The following is a 17,943-nucleotide window of genomic DNA, read 5'->3' on the forward strand; positions in this document are numbered from 1 at the left end:
TATGTGTAACATATGGTGTAGCTGAAGTAGAAAAAAGAAATTAAAATGCAAGACATATTATTGGTTTCCGATTTTTCTTAATGGTCTGGTGAAAAATACCACATTCTCTGTTTAACCTTCCTGTTGTAATGGGTCAAACAGGACCCATAAACAGTGGTACACCATCAGGGTGCAAATACTGTCTTCCAGGTCTACTATGCCATCAATTTAAGGCTAATAGAAATAGATATGCTTTATAGTAGCTACAAAGCATAGTAAAGAATATGTTGATTACTTTGTCTCTCCCTCTTTTCCTCTGTGTTTCTCTTTTTAAAAATGTTCAATCAATCTGGCCTTCCAGACTCCCAGACTATGTTGCCTATACATAGAGCCAGCTCTACAACTACATGACAGTTTTAACCAAAACAACAAAAGAAGTTAAACAAAATGACTTCCTCATGTGAGAATCATTGCCCTGGGGGGCCAGACACACACACACACACACACACACACACACACACACACACACTTGCATGTGCATGCACAAAAGCACATACACTCACACAAGACATTCTAGAATGTTATTGCTTATGTTATTGTTAATGTTTTTTCTTATGGTACAATACATTGCAATCATCATGATTGTCCTGACAATTTGTTACAGATTGTTTTATTGCCTACTTTATGCACTGTTATTAGTGTTCATATGTGGTTTTTGAAAATGTGATTTCTTAATAAAAGCAGTCATTTTAATCAAAATAATCAAAGCTTTACGCCACACATCTATTACAGAAAGAAAATCAGTTATGATGTGTGGTGTAGACTGAATAAATATACTCTGGACTGTGAAGTAGGGAAGCAGTTATTTGCCAATTTATTGAGTGAGCAGGCTGGTTCTACATGAAAAATAGATTTTGGGTTTAAAATTCAATGAAGAGGCTTTGTCATAGGACAGTGAATGTTGACATTCTTTATCAGTGCTTTTAAAATTTTATTTCCATGTATCGTTTGTATTATGTGCCAGTAATCAATAACATGGCCAATTTGATGATTGTGGTAAATAGCTTTTCAACAACCTACAGCAGCTATTTCAACAACCTACAGCAAATTATTTAACTATTTAATCAATTTCATCTCCATTATTTAACCACACTATTTTTATCTACAATGCTTTGAAATTGTGCCGTTGTTGCTTGGTTTTAGTTTTCAGAGATGCAGTTAGGCCTGTATTATTGCATGTGCCTTTCTTTTGAAGAAATGATTCCTCCATGTTGTGGTAACCTGCTTTCCTTTGGCTGCTCTAAATGCAGGGAAACATGTTCGGAATATAATCATGGTTTACATTTATGTATTGAAAGCAATGCATTTTGTCAGCAACTTTACATGCAATTTCTACTATGAATGCAGTATTTAGGTGTACTAGTTCTAATGTAAACTCCCCCCCCTAAATGAACCTATTATATGACCTCAACCTTAATTTCTGTCACAAACTACAAATTCTAATGCTTTCTGCATATACGACAATGCACAAGAGGAGCTAAATTAGGAAATCATTAAAGTGTAATGAGAGATAATTTAAGGGAAAAATGAATTACTTGCAATTCCCAAAACAAACATTAAAGTTTCAAAATGAGAAGAAAAGAAATCTGATATGGGTGGTGTTACTGCAGAGCATGTGTTAACTATTTCAGAGCTTCAAAGTCAAACTTCTCAGAGAGAAGAAAGTGGAGTTTGAACTTATTCTAGAGTGTTCCGCATGGCACCTAAAAGTGCCGTTATGACAGCACTTTATCAAGTGCTGCAGATAAGTGTGCTAATGCAATGGTGAAGTCTCTCGTGACTACCCACCACAAAATCACACAATTTGTGAGAAGTTAAAGGAGTTTTTGAAATATATATTAGGAGACTTATTGTGAAATGAAGCAGGTGGTATAAGCAGGAGCAGACAATGGTGTGAGTCTGAGCATGAAATGTAACTGTTTCACTTGGCAAATAGCCAGAACAGCACTGAATACTGTGAAGCAAGGACTTTTTTCTGTTAATTATTAAAAAGATAAACTTTTCTTTCATTTTTTCAGAGAAAAAAAATCCTTTATTTTATATAGTGCTTGTGTCTGAATGGGCTAGGTATCCTCTTGAAGACGTGAGGGACATTCTCCATTTTAACACCCCTGGGTCTGGCATGTTGTGGCATCTATGAAGCAAGGACTTTGAGATAAATATTTAAGATGAACTGTTCTTGCATTTGTTCCAAACAATTGTATCTACTTATTTTATACAGTCTTTGTGTCTGAATGGGTAAGTTACCTTTGTGAAGACATGAGGGGCATTCTCTCTTTTAACACCCCTGGGGCTGGCATGTTGTGGCGTCCATTTGTTACCGTGTAGAAGCCACTTTTTTGTTGTTGTTCCTGTTCTTTGTTCTGCACCTCGGAATGAAGACACACCGGGGGAGGTGGAAGAGTGTGTGTGTGTGTGGGGGGGGGGGGGTTGAAGAGGGGGGCAGGCAAGGGCTCTGGTGGTTTTGTCAAGGTGTTCCCTCCCCCCTCCACACCACCCAACCCCCCTTTGTGCCTCCCAACAGGGAGCTCTTTGATGGCCTGGAATGGCAAACGCCTGCAAGATACCACTCTGTCAGACACTGAGCCTGGAGCAGCTTGGCAGGTTACCGTCAAGAGTCAGATGGACTTGCTATCAATCTGATGGAGGCCAAAACGGATCTAAATGGACCCGTCACCTGATAGAAGAGAGGTCCGCTGCGGACCGCGGAATTCCACACTGAGGAAAGCTGGAGAACAGCTTGACTAGAAAATATGGGGCAGCCTGTAGACTTGTGGCTGAGGTACATGACTGGGCCCTGAAAGGTTGGTGTAGCCAAAATAAGATCCACAATAAGATCTCCACAGATGTTGGGCACCTTGAACAAGGCCCTTAACCCCGCATTGCTCCATGGGGAATTGTTCCCCACTTCGCGTAATCAACTGGAAATCACTCTGCATAAAAGTGTCCGTTAAGTAACTGTAATGTAACAACAAGCTCCGCAGTGCCATAGCTCTTTTATAATCTCCAGTTTCATTTTGCAAATGTTATTGTGTCACACACAGTTCTGTTGGACTTCATATAACTTTCTAATGCTTGCTGCCCTGTCAAATGCAGCCCTGATTAAAAAGGCCCTGCATTATTAGTCTTTTAATTTAAAAAGTTGATACAAGGAGCACCCAATTATTCTTAATTCATTTTCTATAATTTAATTCACATTGTTCAAAGCTGCAAATTTGCTAATAGAACGCCTGGAAATAATTGAACGACAGTCATATGTGATTTTTTTCCAAAGACACATACTATTTCCGAACACAAGAACAGTGTGAAGGGCCAGCAATAACTGAAATTACATTAATATTAATGGTCATAAACCTGGATACAACAACAATTCCCTATAGCTTTACACAAATAGCTTATTTAGGAAAGCTAGTGTATGAAGAATAGCGTACTAAGATTCTGCAAAATTACACAAATTCCCCTTTATTGATCTTTAATCCTCTAATAGTTTAGAATCAGTTGCTAATTATAGTTCTAATAACACAGGAATATATAATAGCAAATGTGATGCTTAGTTTAATAAGCAAATAAAATCAATCTACAAGGTCAAAAAAAATCATTCTTTGTTAATGAGCTGTAAGGTGACATTTTCAGGAAGGCGTGGTTGCACAAACGCTGTTTTAAGAATTTCAATTTCTATAAGATGTGCAGATTCAAGCTGAGAGAACTGTCTCCAGGCCTCATATCTGTCACTTCCCAGATGACCAGATAGGTGCACCCTGGGTGGTGGGCTAAAAGGGTACGCGTTTACGACAGACTTAGCGGACCGGAGAGCGCAATGTCTGTTTTCATTTGCCTGACCCGAGTGTCGCTGCTGATCACGAGATCCCCCAGCCGTGCATGGATTCGTCTACCGCTGCCCAGGGGCTGGTGAGAACCAGGCTCTCTGAACAGATAGGTGTTTGTTTCCGTAAGGCTACGCCGTCCCTCCGCTTTCTGGCTCTGGACTTTGTCTCGGATTCGCACGACAGCGTCGCCCTCTTTCATCTGACAGGGAAAATGCCAGCGCGTGAAAGAGAGTTATACATCAAAATGACAGCCAAGCAAGAAGCAGGAAATACAAACATCGTTTTTTTGGCCGTTTGAAGTCCACCAGATTTTCTAAGAGAAATGTATCCCGGGGTTGTTTGTATTTTCGTTGTTGTCTTCATCAAATTATGTTTGATTCTCAAGTTAATGCTCCATAATGATTTTGAACTCCAAGCTACATTCAGCATTAAACAAAAAGGCCTGTGCATTTTATTTGAAAAAGTATATGTATATACTACATATATGCATGTATACATACAAATCATGAAGAAACCCCTTTTCTTAAAATTAATTAATTTCGGGCACCAGGAGGGGGGGGGGGGTGTTACATAATTTTGCGCCTAAAACCTACAAGCTAGAGACACATAATTATAGACTTTGAAGAACATTACGATGAAAGATAATGACTACATGGTTCATCAAGCTTACGCACACCTAAAAGCATATACCATTAAACAAAATATAAAATGCCATTTGTAGCTTTGCAATTTAGATGTGAAGGGAACAAGATAAGCAATTAATCTGAGAGAGAGAGAGAGAGACACACATTTAATTTGTGGAAGATATTGGAAACAGATTAGAACAGAAATTAAACAAATCCACTGGCTTCCACTTCCATGACCCTCCCTGTGTAGATGGTATTCAGTTTGTACCATTCCTTTTCAATGTGGCATTTTAGTGTGCTCTTTTTCTGTCAGTGAGAGGACATTCTTTAAGGCCAAGCGCTGCAGTCTGTATTAATTGAGATCATCTTGCAGCATAGGGGTCATGAGAGAGGCCTAAAAATACAACTTGCCATTAAAAAACATGTTGGGGCAAAACATGATGATCAAGAATTATGCTGGGAGTAGGCATATACATCTTAGTTGGTAAAATGTTTCTTTCTTTCTTGGTCATATTAGCTTGCCAAAAGTAAGGGCCACATGCAGTCAATGACCACACTATTCAGTTCACCGTTCTAGTAATGGGTATACTGCCCCAAAATATTTTTATGCATAAAAAGTGCTGTAATTTGTACATTTGTACAAAAAAAACCCCTTTTATAAAAGTTCACAATCTACATTTTAACCACGCATTTGAATTGTTGATGACAAATCTAAAATGAGGGGGAAATGTCTTGGTACTAACTGTCTCATTACTGTGTCACTTGGATCTGCATAATAAAATTGCTGTAACTTCTGCACAAGGTTTTTACCATTCCTCACCTCGATCATTCCCTTATTGCCAGTGACTTTTTCATTTAACACAGGTTATATGCATAGTCATTTTATTGGTACAGGCAAAGTTATCCCTTGGCAACTGAATATCTGAGTTCTCCTGATGGCCTATTTCATTGCTAAAAATACCCCCACTGAGCTTTTATGGAGACTGAAGCTAATGCAGAAGAGAGAAAATGGTGGGATCGATAGATGTGCCCTGCCTCTTTTTTACATCCTACTTGCACTATTATCTTAATAGTCAGCCAATGGCATAGTGCCTATGGCCTAGTGGCTAAGGTGCTTGACTGGGATCTGGAAGGTTGGTGATTCAAGCCCCAGTGTAGCCACAATAAGATCAGTGCAACTGTTGGGACCCTTGAGCAAGGCCCTTAACCCAGCTCCAGGGAGGATTGTCCCATGCTCAGTCAACTGTTAGTCGCTTTGGATAAAAGCATGGGCTAAATAACCTTTCTTCTGGTACTTTCCGAACATGAAACTCTCAATTACCTCTGATATATGAGGTCATCTTTTATGAGCATACCTGAATGACAACTGGCAGCAATGGTGACAGATATAGAGCAATCCTTGTAAATGTGTAAACTGTTTCCAACACTTTGAAATACCAATCAAAATCCCCATGGCTGGGGTCAGTGTAATTACATCTGCCTGACTGATAAAACTGCCATTTGGGCAATGGAAGTGGCACCTGGGTGCTAATGAGCTGCTAATTAGGACTTGGCTCCGACAATCGCGTCTTACTCTTTAGGACTTGGACTGCCATATGTCACACATTTGGTTACATGCTAGTCTAGGTCTGTGTTTTTGGTGCTTGAGTAGTGGCTGCCTACTAACAAACTTCAGTATTTGCTAATTAGTGGTGGAAGCTTGTAAGTCTATCATTATGCAAGCAAAAACTGCATATTCAATGGCTTGGACTGAATGCCTACACTCTGTGTTCCCACTTTAGGCAAACTCTGCCAAATTTCAACAAAAAGCAAACAGAGAAACAGCCAGTAAAGGCCAATTTTGAGGTTGAAATTTTACATTCTTTTTTAAATTTGATCCTGCCAACTATGGCTTTTTAAGAAACCTGATCTTTGCATTCACCGAGTAGGGAATGCAGTGTATTTACCTTAACTAAGCAGAAAATAATGGGGTTTTGGTTGATTGGCATGGTCGAATGATCAGGAGGAAATATGGTCTACATGGTTTTCATTTTGTGGTGTAGCTTTCACATCCACATAAGCACAATCACTTTCAATCTTCCTGCCCATAATGTGAAGAAGCAACATATTTTCCTTTCTCCAAACTCTACTGCCAATATGGCAGTCAGTGTTACGGGTTGTATCACCTATTAGCATGAGCTGAGCCAAGAAGCCAAACTGGACAGCAACCCCCTATTCGCAGGCAAGTATAGCTTAGCACACCATAGGATTCCTGTCTCTGTTTTTTCTCAAGATAGTGGAGCTCAAACATAAACAAGTACTTAAGCTTCAGGCAGACGGAAGGCAACCGTTCTTGATAAGACACAGACTGCCTGCCATTGAAACATCTGCTCATATATCTAAAGCCATTTGGATGTGCCACAAAAAAACATGCATGCAAAGCAATACAATGTCATGGGTACATATTTCAAACTGAACAAAATCAAGAGTGAAACCAAAGATGCTCTCACAGTGAACTGTACTGTCATTTCACAAGTCGTTCTTATGAGGAAAGAACAGGGAGTGCAATAAGATACATCCGCAAATATTTCTGACACTGGTTTTACTGACATTACTGCTTTAACATATTTATAATAATACTAATTAGTTATTTATTTTATCAAAAGCAACTTGCAGTTGATTAGACTAAGCAGGGGACAATCCTCACTGGAGCAATGTGGGGTTGAGGTCCTTGCACAAAGTCATGTTGTGGCAACACTGGGGCTTGAACCACCAACCTTCCGGGTCGCAGTCATCTGGTTTAGCCACAAGGCGACAGGCTGCCCTATTTATATCACAGTGTCTCTGACAGGGAGGTGGGTTAGTGCTATCAACTGAAAATGTGTTCACCTCAGTAATAATAATAATAATAATCCCCAAAATTGTACTTTTAATAATGTAATTTATTCATAACCTTTATGAATCTAATAGTGTGTCAGAATTACCAGGATATTTGTTCGAAAATAAAGATATGTTTTATTTTTCTCATAGGAAGAAATTCTCTGAGGTCCTCTGAAGAGGAGCCAGTCAATCGTATCGACTGGCTTGGTCTGATGGAGTTTGCCACCCACATTTTGATCATTATCCTCAGTGATTTGTGTTTTGCATTCAAGTTGTTCCTGTGATTTCATATTGACATATTTCTCTGTCGGGGACATGCAGTAATCTGAATAGATTATGGCATACATCATCAAACTCAATTCCATCTGCTCGCGAGAAGCGAGGCCATTTTTCTTCTGCGGCTCAAGTCAAAGGGTTTAAAACTATCAAAGTGACATTCATTTATTTATTTATTTATTCAATCCCCCCCCCCTCCTCAATGTCAAAGTGAGTCAATTTCAGGATGTGAACACGTTTTAATTAGCTGTTAGTCTCTTGTGCGTGCGTAACCTTTGACAGCTCTCTGATTCTGTTCTGCTTCGTGTTGGGAACAGGGAGTTCGAATTTACTGTGACAAAAAAATGATTTCTGTAGAAAAGGGAAATGCATGCCTGTAACTGTTGGGTTGATTGGAGAGATGATGAAGGGATGTTGTGCCACAGGATGACTGCCCTGTATTCTGGTTCATTTGAAGTAGTGTTCAAGCCTGGGGACACAGCACAGAAAGACCCATTTTATTGTTAGCCAGCAGGAAAATGCTCCAAGCCAACATGAAGCAAAAAGATCCCTGCTGCCAAAATAGTCAGTGGAAGCCCAGACAAATATTTCCACCGATGAGTTCTATGATAAGGTGAGCAGTGAAAGGGAGTTTTTTGTTTTGTTCTTTTGTTTCAGGGAACTCTCCAAATGTGTATGTCAGGGTCACAAGTAAATTTAAGCTTTTTTGTCATTGTGAAACTCAAGAGCAATAAACAAGACACACAAAACAGGCTTCACACATCTCTTTCAGGTCTTTTTGATCCAAGCCAGGTGAGAAACAAAGAGTGTTTTTTTTAGGGGGGGGGGTTTGCAAGGGGGCCCCATTCACACCTCCAACCAAACTGGCAATGGAGCTGAAATTATCAGATGCACTACGGAACCTATGCCATTACCATCCCTTTACCCCCAAAAGTTATGAAAGCAATACTCGTTCCTGCAAACTGTGCATAACTTTTTTTTTTTTGCATACAGCCATTATTAATGCAAGCTGGATGCCAAGCTCCATGATTAATACACCTCAGGAAAAACCATTATCGTAAGAACAATTGCTATGTCTATCCATCTATGGCTACCATCCATCAATGTCTTTGCAGCTTATTATAACCTGACTGGAGTTAGAATCCAAATCCTCATTTTGGTTTCGAGACACCGCAGTGCCCAAACCCACCCCCTCTACAAAAACTACACTAATTATGAGTCTCTTGGTTGATAGTGAAGTGTCAGGCAGGGCTTATCTAACGCAAGCTGTGAGCGTAGCCACAAATTATAAGGAGGTACTCTGATGCCTCATCAAAATCAGATAAAGAACAAACAGAACTTAATTTCCATAGCGAACTGAATTGTACCCTTTACACTGAAGAAGAAATGAAATGGGAGATATTTGTGCACCTTGTCCTTATCTAAGAGTGATGATGCTTACTTATATCTAATCATGCTTACTTTTTTGCAAATTGCTTCGTGTTCATTTTAGTCAATAGCATAAGCTTGGTGACTTCTGACACAACCGGCCTACTTTATGTTATTTGGTCATGTACCGGATTTCTGAACGGTCTTTAAGCAATATTCCAAAATGTGCTATTCTCCTTTTGAAGCTATATTTAAAGGTATAATAGATTTTTGTGTTAAAACATTGTTACAAGAATGCCTTCCTATCAATTAAAAAGTCTCACTAACATGTTGACTCACCCTCTGCTTGTGTTTATAGTCCATACATTTGGGTTTCAAAATATATAGTTGACGGCCCGTCACCCTGTACCAAAACATTGTATAACTGTATAATAATTCAGGTTCATTGGTTGAAAATGTCTGCGCATTTAAAGAGAAGGGGGAGGGATAAACAGTGTTGTGGTTTGAAGGTGTTTGTTGCTGCTATTCCTCTCTTGACCGTTAGAAGTCTGAAATGACCTATTGTACCTTTAAGCAATTATATCCAATAATTAACCACTGGCAATAGAGATCTCATTTGAACATTCATTGTTTTCCATATTAGCTTTTCAAACAATATATATTTTAAATTAGTAAAATTTAAGTTTTTCCCTTTTTCTCGAATTTGGTAGCCAATTGTACCGTATCTTTTCCAATTATTGGTGTTAGCTGGGGATACACAGCTTACAACCCCATCCCTCAGCGGCCCAGATGGATCTAGTGATCCGGGGAAGAACACGCCTTCTTCCAACCGTATTGTCTCAGAGCCTGTGACCATGATTCCGAGGCGCCCGGGGTGCTGTTGTACACGGCGATCCTACTAACCCTAAGTCCCTCTCTCGGAGAAGCGAGCCAATTATGCCACTCCATGTGAGCCGGCCAAACTCGGCTTTGGCAGGACTGGGAATCAAACCCCGGTCCTCGTGCTTTTTATTTATTATTTATTAGTCGCCATCCTTGACCTCCTTTAAAAAGGCTTTGAAGTTGTTTTATTGAATAAGCGTCAAACTTATTTAGATAAAACTGTTGACTTCACCATAGCCATATACAATTTTCCAGCAATGATAGTGGCTTTGGTTGACCACACAAGCAAGAGTATGCATTATTGTCTCATGTTGATCGTGTTCTTATGATATAATTTTCTGAACAAATAACTATGCATGCTCCATTTATTGTATTATTATTATTTTCTAATGATATATATTTTTGGTCAGAAGTTAAGAAACAATATGGGGTCAAGCGGGATGGATGTCTTGGAAACCAAGTCAAGTTTCATGTACTTGGATCGTTAACATCGACGCAGAATATTTCCAGAAATGTTTAGCATTTTTGCAGCCAACTCCAGCTGTCATTGACATATCAGTCATGACCCCAAAATGACCCCACACAATTCTGACATTGGAAAGTGGTGTGAAAGAGGTTAAATGTTTCTTTCATAATAGTAATGAAAGACACTAATTTATTTATTTTTTCTCTGAGTTTCAAGTTCTTTTGTTTATTGGAAAGTGTGACTCATTTTAAATGCTTGCAATTTTGCATCATTGCTAATGAGGAGCTTGATAAGGCATAATTGCAAATGCTACTTCTGGCTTCATACCCTGCTCAGTCGACTGGCCAATCTATAGCCGAGCTTTGCATCTCTGAGGGGCTACTATAACAAAGTTCTCTCGAAATGAACACAATCTTTAATGATGCAATCAGGGTAACTGGCTATAAATGATGTTTAACTGTCAATAAAGACATTAAACGCAGAGCTCCATACTCAGTTGGCAAATGTGCTCAAGTGCTGTAACCCCGCTTGCATTTTTGCATCTCAGCTATATCATTAGCTAACTACAATCAGGAATCCGCATCAATTAGTCACAACCGGTCTCATTCCTCCAAGGTGTGGCATTCGGCCAGAATTCTTTAGGCAGCCACTGCATTAGATCCTGAAAATATCAGGGGGCCACAGGTTTTGTCCGTAAGAGTTACACCGTCCCTCTGATTTGTGATAAATCTCTTCTTCTATTGTATGACCAGTTGAGTGTAGAATAGTGACTTCTTTGCTCGTGAGAGGCCCAGAGGAAACAGGCTCTGTGGCTTCCGTTCCCCTGGTGGGTGGGCACGGTGGCACAAGAGCAACTCAAGATGCACAGTTGGGGATTACACATCACGGTAAAAAAAAAAAAGGCAGAAGTCAGTATAGGTTGTAATCTAACCTTTGGTTATACCCTGTGGTGCAGACTGCTGAGCAGAAATGTGACTGAAAGCCACATTCATGCCAAACTTTTTTCACATAAAGTTCAAACTCCATGTGATGCAAGGGTGTTAATCATAATAATAAATAATGCTACCTTAATTTCACTAAATTCTGTATGTGTGTGTGTGTGTGTGCACACAGTGAGCTTCATAATGTTTGGGATAAAGACATTTTTAAAAGACATTTCTGTCTGAAATTGCAACAGTTTTTATACATACACTCCCCCATCCAATTTCAGGACACCATAATTATTTGGACAAATGGCTTCGCAAGCGTTTATTATTAGTCTTATTAGCACAGTTGTGCCAGTGAAAGTCAAGGCAGCTATGAGGCTGAGGAAAACAAAGAACCGTCATAGCCCAAACATTGGCTTACAGTTATTTAGCTGTTGCTTTTATCCGAAGCAACTTGCAGTTGATTAGACCAAGCTGGAGACAATTCCCCCTCAAGCAATGTGGGTTTAAGGGCCTTGCTCAAGGTCAAAAACTGCACGGATCTTCCTGCGGCTACACTGGGGTTTGAACCACCTACCTGCCAGGTGCTAGTCAAGCACCTTAACCACAAGACTACATGCTGCTACCTAAATCAGCTGTTTGGAACATTATCACATCAATAATAATAATTGTAATTGTAATGTAAATTTCTTGCCAAAATTGGCATTTATTTATTTATTTTATTTGATATAGTCTTTTGTTGACTCTTTTTTTTTCAATTTTCCTTTAGCCTGATGCTAATCACCTGTTAAAAAAAGATACCTATATGATATATTGTAAAGATACCTATATAGTATAAGGGTAGTAGACACCATAATTAAGCATAATAAATTAAAACTCAAGATTGTTAACAATTAAATACAGAAAAACCTTTATTTTGAAAAGAGAAACAGCATACACTGCAACACACAGCTGCATAGCAGCAACACGTTTTTTCAGTACATGCTATTTCCTGGTTATATCTTAAAGTCATTTTAACTCTTAACTCTGATCATTTTTACTTGGATCCTCTGCCAAGAGTGTTTTTACAGTTTAATTGATTATGGTGCCTTCTACACACACACAAACAAGCATGAACACACGCGCGTAAACATGCACACACACACATTCGCACACACACAAACACACGCACGCAAATATACAGTATACAACATATACTAGTATATCTATTTTTGCTGTTAAAATTTTTCCTCATTCCCAAGCAGCACCATTACAGACATCACTTCTATGTATTTGTATTTTTATGCTGCACGCAACCACCTGTTAATGTTCTGTATGAAGTGGCAAAAAGCAAACGATCGCTTAAAAAATAGAGCAGCGCTGAAATATGTTACATAAGCAGAAATGGAGAGTGCATCTCTGCTGCTTCCCAAGAAACAGATTGCTGAGAGCAGTTTGCATCAATTTATTATTTGCCCTGCTCCTCCCAGCAGCTATGGGAAGCATGCAGCTTTTATCGAGGCAAACCAGCAAAGTGCGATAGATTCAATTTGATGTCTTCCATTTGTTAGTCAGTGCGGCGCTCCCTCTCCTTTCTTCATGTGCAAACTGGCACTGCTTCTTCAGATTTTTTTTTTCCCAAGCTAAGACATTTCAGGATTGTTTCAGGCCTTGTTTTGTCTGACTTTTTTCTGCCATATGAGAATGTGGATAATATCAGTTACTATGATCTCATTCTGCACGAACCATTGTCCAGACGAGATGTGCAGCGAATTATTTCAGTGAACGCAACAATAGTAAATGGTTGGCATTTATATAGCACCTTTATCCAAAGCGTTGTACAGTTGATGCTTCTTATTCACCCATTCATAGACACACACCAACAATGATCAGCTGCTATGGCACCAACCAGCTCACCAGGAGCATTTGAGGGTTAGGGGTCTTGCTCATGGACACCTCGACAGACCCAGGGTGAGAGCAAACCAGCAATCCTCCGACTGTCAGATGACAGGTCTTATCGCTTGGGCCAATGTTGCCCCCAATAGTAAACCATACATTTGCATTTACAAAAAAGACATTTTGCACCCGACTTGGGCTGAGCGTGTCAACCTTATTGGTGTTAGCTGGGGATCCTGGCCCAGATGGATCTAGCGATCCTGAGAATGACACACCTTCTTCAAGCCATATCGTCAAGCCATATCGTCTTCGAGCCTATGACCGTGATTCCGAGGCGACCGGGGCGCTCCAAACAACAAAACCCTCCCATACCCTGGGCGATGCAATCTCATGTCGTCCTATGGACCGATTCGCAAAAGATGGCACTGGCACAATCTATATTCAGTGCAAGACCATGGGGCTCAGCCATGCATCAAAGTATGGTGACTTAACCAAATGAGCTACCTGATAATACATGGAATTAAAAAACTACTTAAACACTTGAGGTTTGTATTCTAAAGGCGTATTCAATAATTAACTCATGGCTGAGGGTACAATTTTATGTACCTATAGAAACATTTGTTTTATGTTTTTATTTTTGGCACTTTAGTACCTTTTTTTCTGAGTGCGTGTTGGAAAACAAATTAAAAAATAAATATTTAAGAAAATTCTGAGTGACAGATCGGTTTTAAAACAATGTTACAACCAAAAATCTTTGAATAACAGAAAGGATTAACAGAGAAGTAATTCATGCATTATTATGATTAAGTGATCAAAGTTAATTTAATTGCTTAAAATACGGAATTGAACAGGCAAAGGTTCAGAGCGTATCTTTTGAGAAAAGAGCTAAAGACAAAAAGAAAAAAAGAAGTTATAAAACACAAAGTTAAGGACAAATATTGATTGAATCCAGGGCAATGAAAGGTAACACGAGGCTAAAGTGTCATAATGCTTTAGGCAGTCTGTCTCACCGCTGAGCTGCAGAGATGAGATAGAACAGAGGGGAGATTGAGGTGCCAGTCTAGCAGAGCTAGCAGGGAATGACAGAGAGAGCAAGGGCATTATCAGAAATGTACAAAAACAAGAGACCTGAGGCAACGGCAAGAGGAAAGTGGTAGGATACTGCAGCGCAATGGGTGCTGCAATCATTTCAGAAGTTACATTACCTTACATTACTGCCATTTGGCAGACGCTGTTTTTGAGAGAGATGTGTTATGAAGTGCATAAACATATCCATAACCAGGGACAGAAGTGTAGGGGCCAAGTGTTAAAGCATTAACTTATGAATTAGAAAAGGAAAATGCGCCAATATTAGTTAATAATGTTAATGCATGTGATTAATTATGAAGGGATTTTTGTTTGTTTGTTTGTTTGTTTAACTCATGTTCTTTTTTTTTCCCTTGCCCTGAAGGTTATTGGTCACAGTTCTGCAGGGCCCTGACATGACATTTTTGACAAAAAACAAGCATCATAAACATGTTGTTTATAGGGCACTAAATATACGTGTGAAGTTGTAAATACTGTTTAAAAGTAACATTAAAATTGTAAGAGGTTGTATCTGCTTGGAGCCCATTCACATTGGTATCTTTGAAGCTCAATATCTCAAAACTGCTTGGAACGCAGATAGAACCATATAATTCCAAGGTCACGAACCAAGTTCAGTCCATCACCCAGTTAATGAGCCCGCAATCACAGTAAAGACCCTTCCCCCAACCCCCCTAGCACCGAAGAAGGACAGAGGAAAAAAAAAACTCTATTAAGTGTAAGACAGAATATATAAAGAAAATATCAAAAACCTTGGACAGACTTTTTTTTATGTAGGGCAAAAACCAAAAGCGACAAAAGATGAAATGCCAAGCATGAGTCAGAAAAGACACACTTTGGGAGACTGACAGGGAGGAGAAGGGGAGGGAACAAGAGACTTTAGAAGAATGGAGAGTGAAGAGACTCTAAGACGGTCAGATGTTGAGAGGTTAAGTCAATGCAGTACAAGCAGGAGGTAAAAAAAGAGACAAGAAACAACAATTGATCCCAACTTTTTCCTCACTTCGGTATCAACTTAGTTTAGTAAGGAAGTCATCAGGTGATCTTCAGATATTCATAGGCCAAAGGATAATTTTGAATGCAGCAATACAATGGCTGTAAATATAACCTGTGTTAAAAGGAAAAGTCACAGGCAAAAAGTAAATGAAAAAAATGAGAAATGGTAAAAAAAATCTTGGACAGAAGTGACAGCAATTTTCAGATACAGGGAAAAATCCAAGTGATAAAAGATGAAATGGTACAGATGAATCGTGAACTCTATTTTATTTTTTTTGGTCCAAAAACTATGCGACCCCACTCCAACTCAATCACAAACAGGTATTTTAGTACACCACTCAGCCTGTGCAGGTCTCAAAATCAATCATGAAGTACTCACAAAAAATACATGAATGTATTTTAATGGTTCATACAAATCCCAGACTTGAACATAATTGAGAATATGTTGTGGGTGTGTGTGAGTGTAGATTTTAAGTATTTGGACAGTAAAACACTTTTACAAGTATGCAACACATTGGATTTTAAATATGAGGTTTCAGGTACACTAGATAAGATTTTTGTGTTAAACCATTGTTACAAGACTATTGAAAATCCCTTCCTATAATTGAAAAAGGCTCACTGACATGTTGACTCACCCTCTGCCTGTTTTTATAGTCCTTTAATTCAAAGTATAGCTCATTGGTTAAAAATGGGTTCTAACTGCCACAGCCAATTGGTGATTTTATTACTTATTATCCAAGTGAAGACCACATATCTAGTTATGAAACAATACCAGTTCGCAATCGGTAGCAGCAAGCAAATGAGCTATATTTAGCTTGGCAATGTACAAATATCCACTTACAATAAAATATAAGCAATACAAACATAGTAGCAATGCATAGTGCACAAGGTGGATATTTGTAAATTCAGGAAGCTAGCTCGTAATAAATATGTTTAAACATATTTAAATGTTCTGTATAAGAGCCAGTGCTGGCAAAAACAACAGCAGGAATACCAACAAATTCAAATAAGTGCCGATCAGGGGTGTCTCGGTGGCGCAGCCTGTAGAGCACTGACCGCATGCTCATTGCGAGCCGTGACGTCGGCGGTTTGTATCCGACCGTCTGACATTTGTTGCATGTCTTTCCCTCTCTCTCGCTCCCATTCTTCCCGTCTCTCTATACCACAGGTGTCAAACTCCAGTCCTGGAGGGCTGTAGTGTCTGCTCGTTTTTGGGTTGTTCTGGGTTCATTCAAGTCAATGATTGGTTAAAGTATCCACATGCCTTGTTCTCAAGGCCTTAATTGGCCTTAATTGGCAGCTGATTGAAAGGAAACCGTAAAAACCCGCAGACACTGCGGCCCCCTGGGGATTCAGTTTGACACCCCTGCTCTATACAATACTGTCCAATAAAGCTGAAAAAGGCCTAAAAAATAAGTGTCGATCGAATCAAACAAACAATCAAACAAGCAAACAAACAATAAATGAATACAGCAAATAAATATCATCATCATCATCAAGTGCCTTACATCAAAAATCTCTACAATAAGCGAGGGCAGAAAAAAGCGCCTTGCATTACACCACAGGTGACTAAAAGGGCTTGCTATGAAAAATGTCAGCCTCGACATGTGACATGGATATTCAAGAGTTTGTTGGTCCCAGAGGAGAGCGATGAGTGTCCCATCGGCCATCGGAGACCACCTTATCTGAACCCATTGGCTTTCCGGAGAATTCCCCCCGGTGAGAAAATGTTAAGTGAAACATGAGCGAAGCCTGTCTAGGAAGCTCAAGCTCTGGCCCCCTAAGAGCACTGCCCGGTCCCTACTTTGACTCTGTTTGATCGAGCGATAGCGTCGCTTACCTGCTGCTAGGCCAGGAAGCAGAAGTTCACACCAAGAGGAAGAGGGCAGTGGATGCTGAAAACGCCTGGGCTCCGAAGTACAATCAAAGACAGGTACTATGACATTGTGGGTGAGGTAGGTGAGTTTGACTCCTTCACTGAGAAGATACCAAGCAAGCATCACATTGCACGGTCCTGCTAGCGTCACTCTCCAACTGAATCAAAGCAAGGCTGGCAACAGTTTTATCTTTTATCGTCCTTCTGTTAGGAAGAGGTCACTGCCTAATCAGAAGCACAATGTCAGCCGTTTTACTTGGTGTAATGACACAGTTGAGCTGCTTGAGCCACCTGTTGGTTTGATTGGGTGATGATATATATGCAAATAACACTGTCAAAGATCACAGAAAGGCACTGAACAAAGAGATGCAATTTATCCCCCTTGCCTCATTGTGTAAACTCTCGATCCAGGTGTGACCATAGTTATTTTCACCTACTTCTAGCACCCATGATCATTAGTGCAAAGGACAACGACCAGCTTCCTGGAATTACTATCTGTGAATAAACACATTACAACCGTTGGGCTCCCAAGCGGCTAAGCTGGTAAAGGTGCTCATTTCTGCAAAAGGCTAAGCCTTTTAGCTTTGCATCGGTGGTTGTAGCCAGCTGTCTCATTAGCAGACCTTGAATGGGAGTCTTTAGTAGTAGAATAGATTTGGGCTTTTTCCCACCAGTGTGGCAGATTGGCCAGGGTTACTTGAATTGGCGCTGACTGGGTTACAGGCTATCATAAGTGTGTCTGACAAAATTGCATTTTCTGAGCGAAGGCATGTCACAGTGACTTCGGGTGAAGGCATTGGAGAAGGGCACACATTTTAGCTGTAGTACTCTTTGCACCTGGTCT

The 17,943-nt window shown here is 39.7% G+C and overlaps 1 long non-coding RNA gene across 1 annotated transcript; it reads right to left on the reverse strand.

The window, feature by feature from the left end:
* Nucleotides 1-7,846: 7,846 nt before the first annotated feature.
* Nucleotides 7,847-17,376, reverse strand: LOC133134663 (uncharacterized). The gene is made up of 2 exons (XR_009709327.1): nucleotides 17,064-17,376; nucleotides 7,847-8,096 (listed from the first exon to the last, which is right to left on the reverse strand). It is a non-coding gene; the product is annotated as an uncharacterized LOC133134663 (long non-coding RNA).
* Nucleotides 17,377-17,943: the final 567 nt, after the last annotated feature.

The sequence above is a fragment of the Conger conger genome, chromosome 8 (assembly GCF_963514075.1).
Source record: "Conger conger chromosome 8, fConCon1.1, whole genome shotgun sequence".
NCBI classification, from domain to species: Eukaryota; Metazoa; Chordata; class Actinopteri; order Anguilliformes; family Congridae; genus Conger; species Conger conger.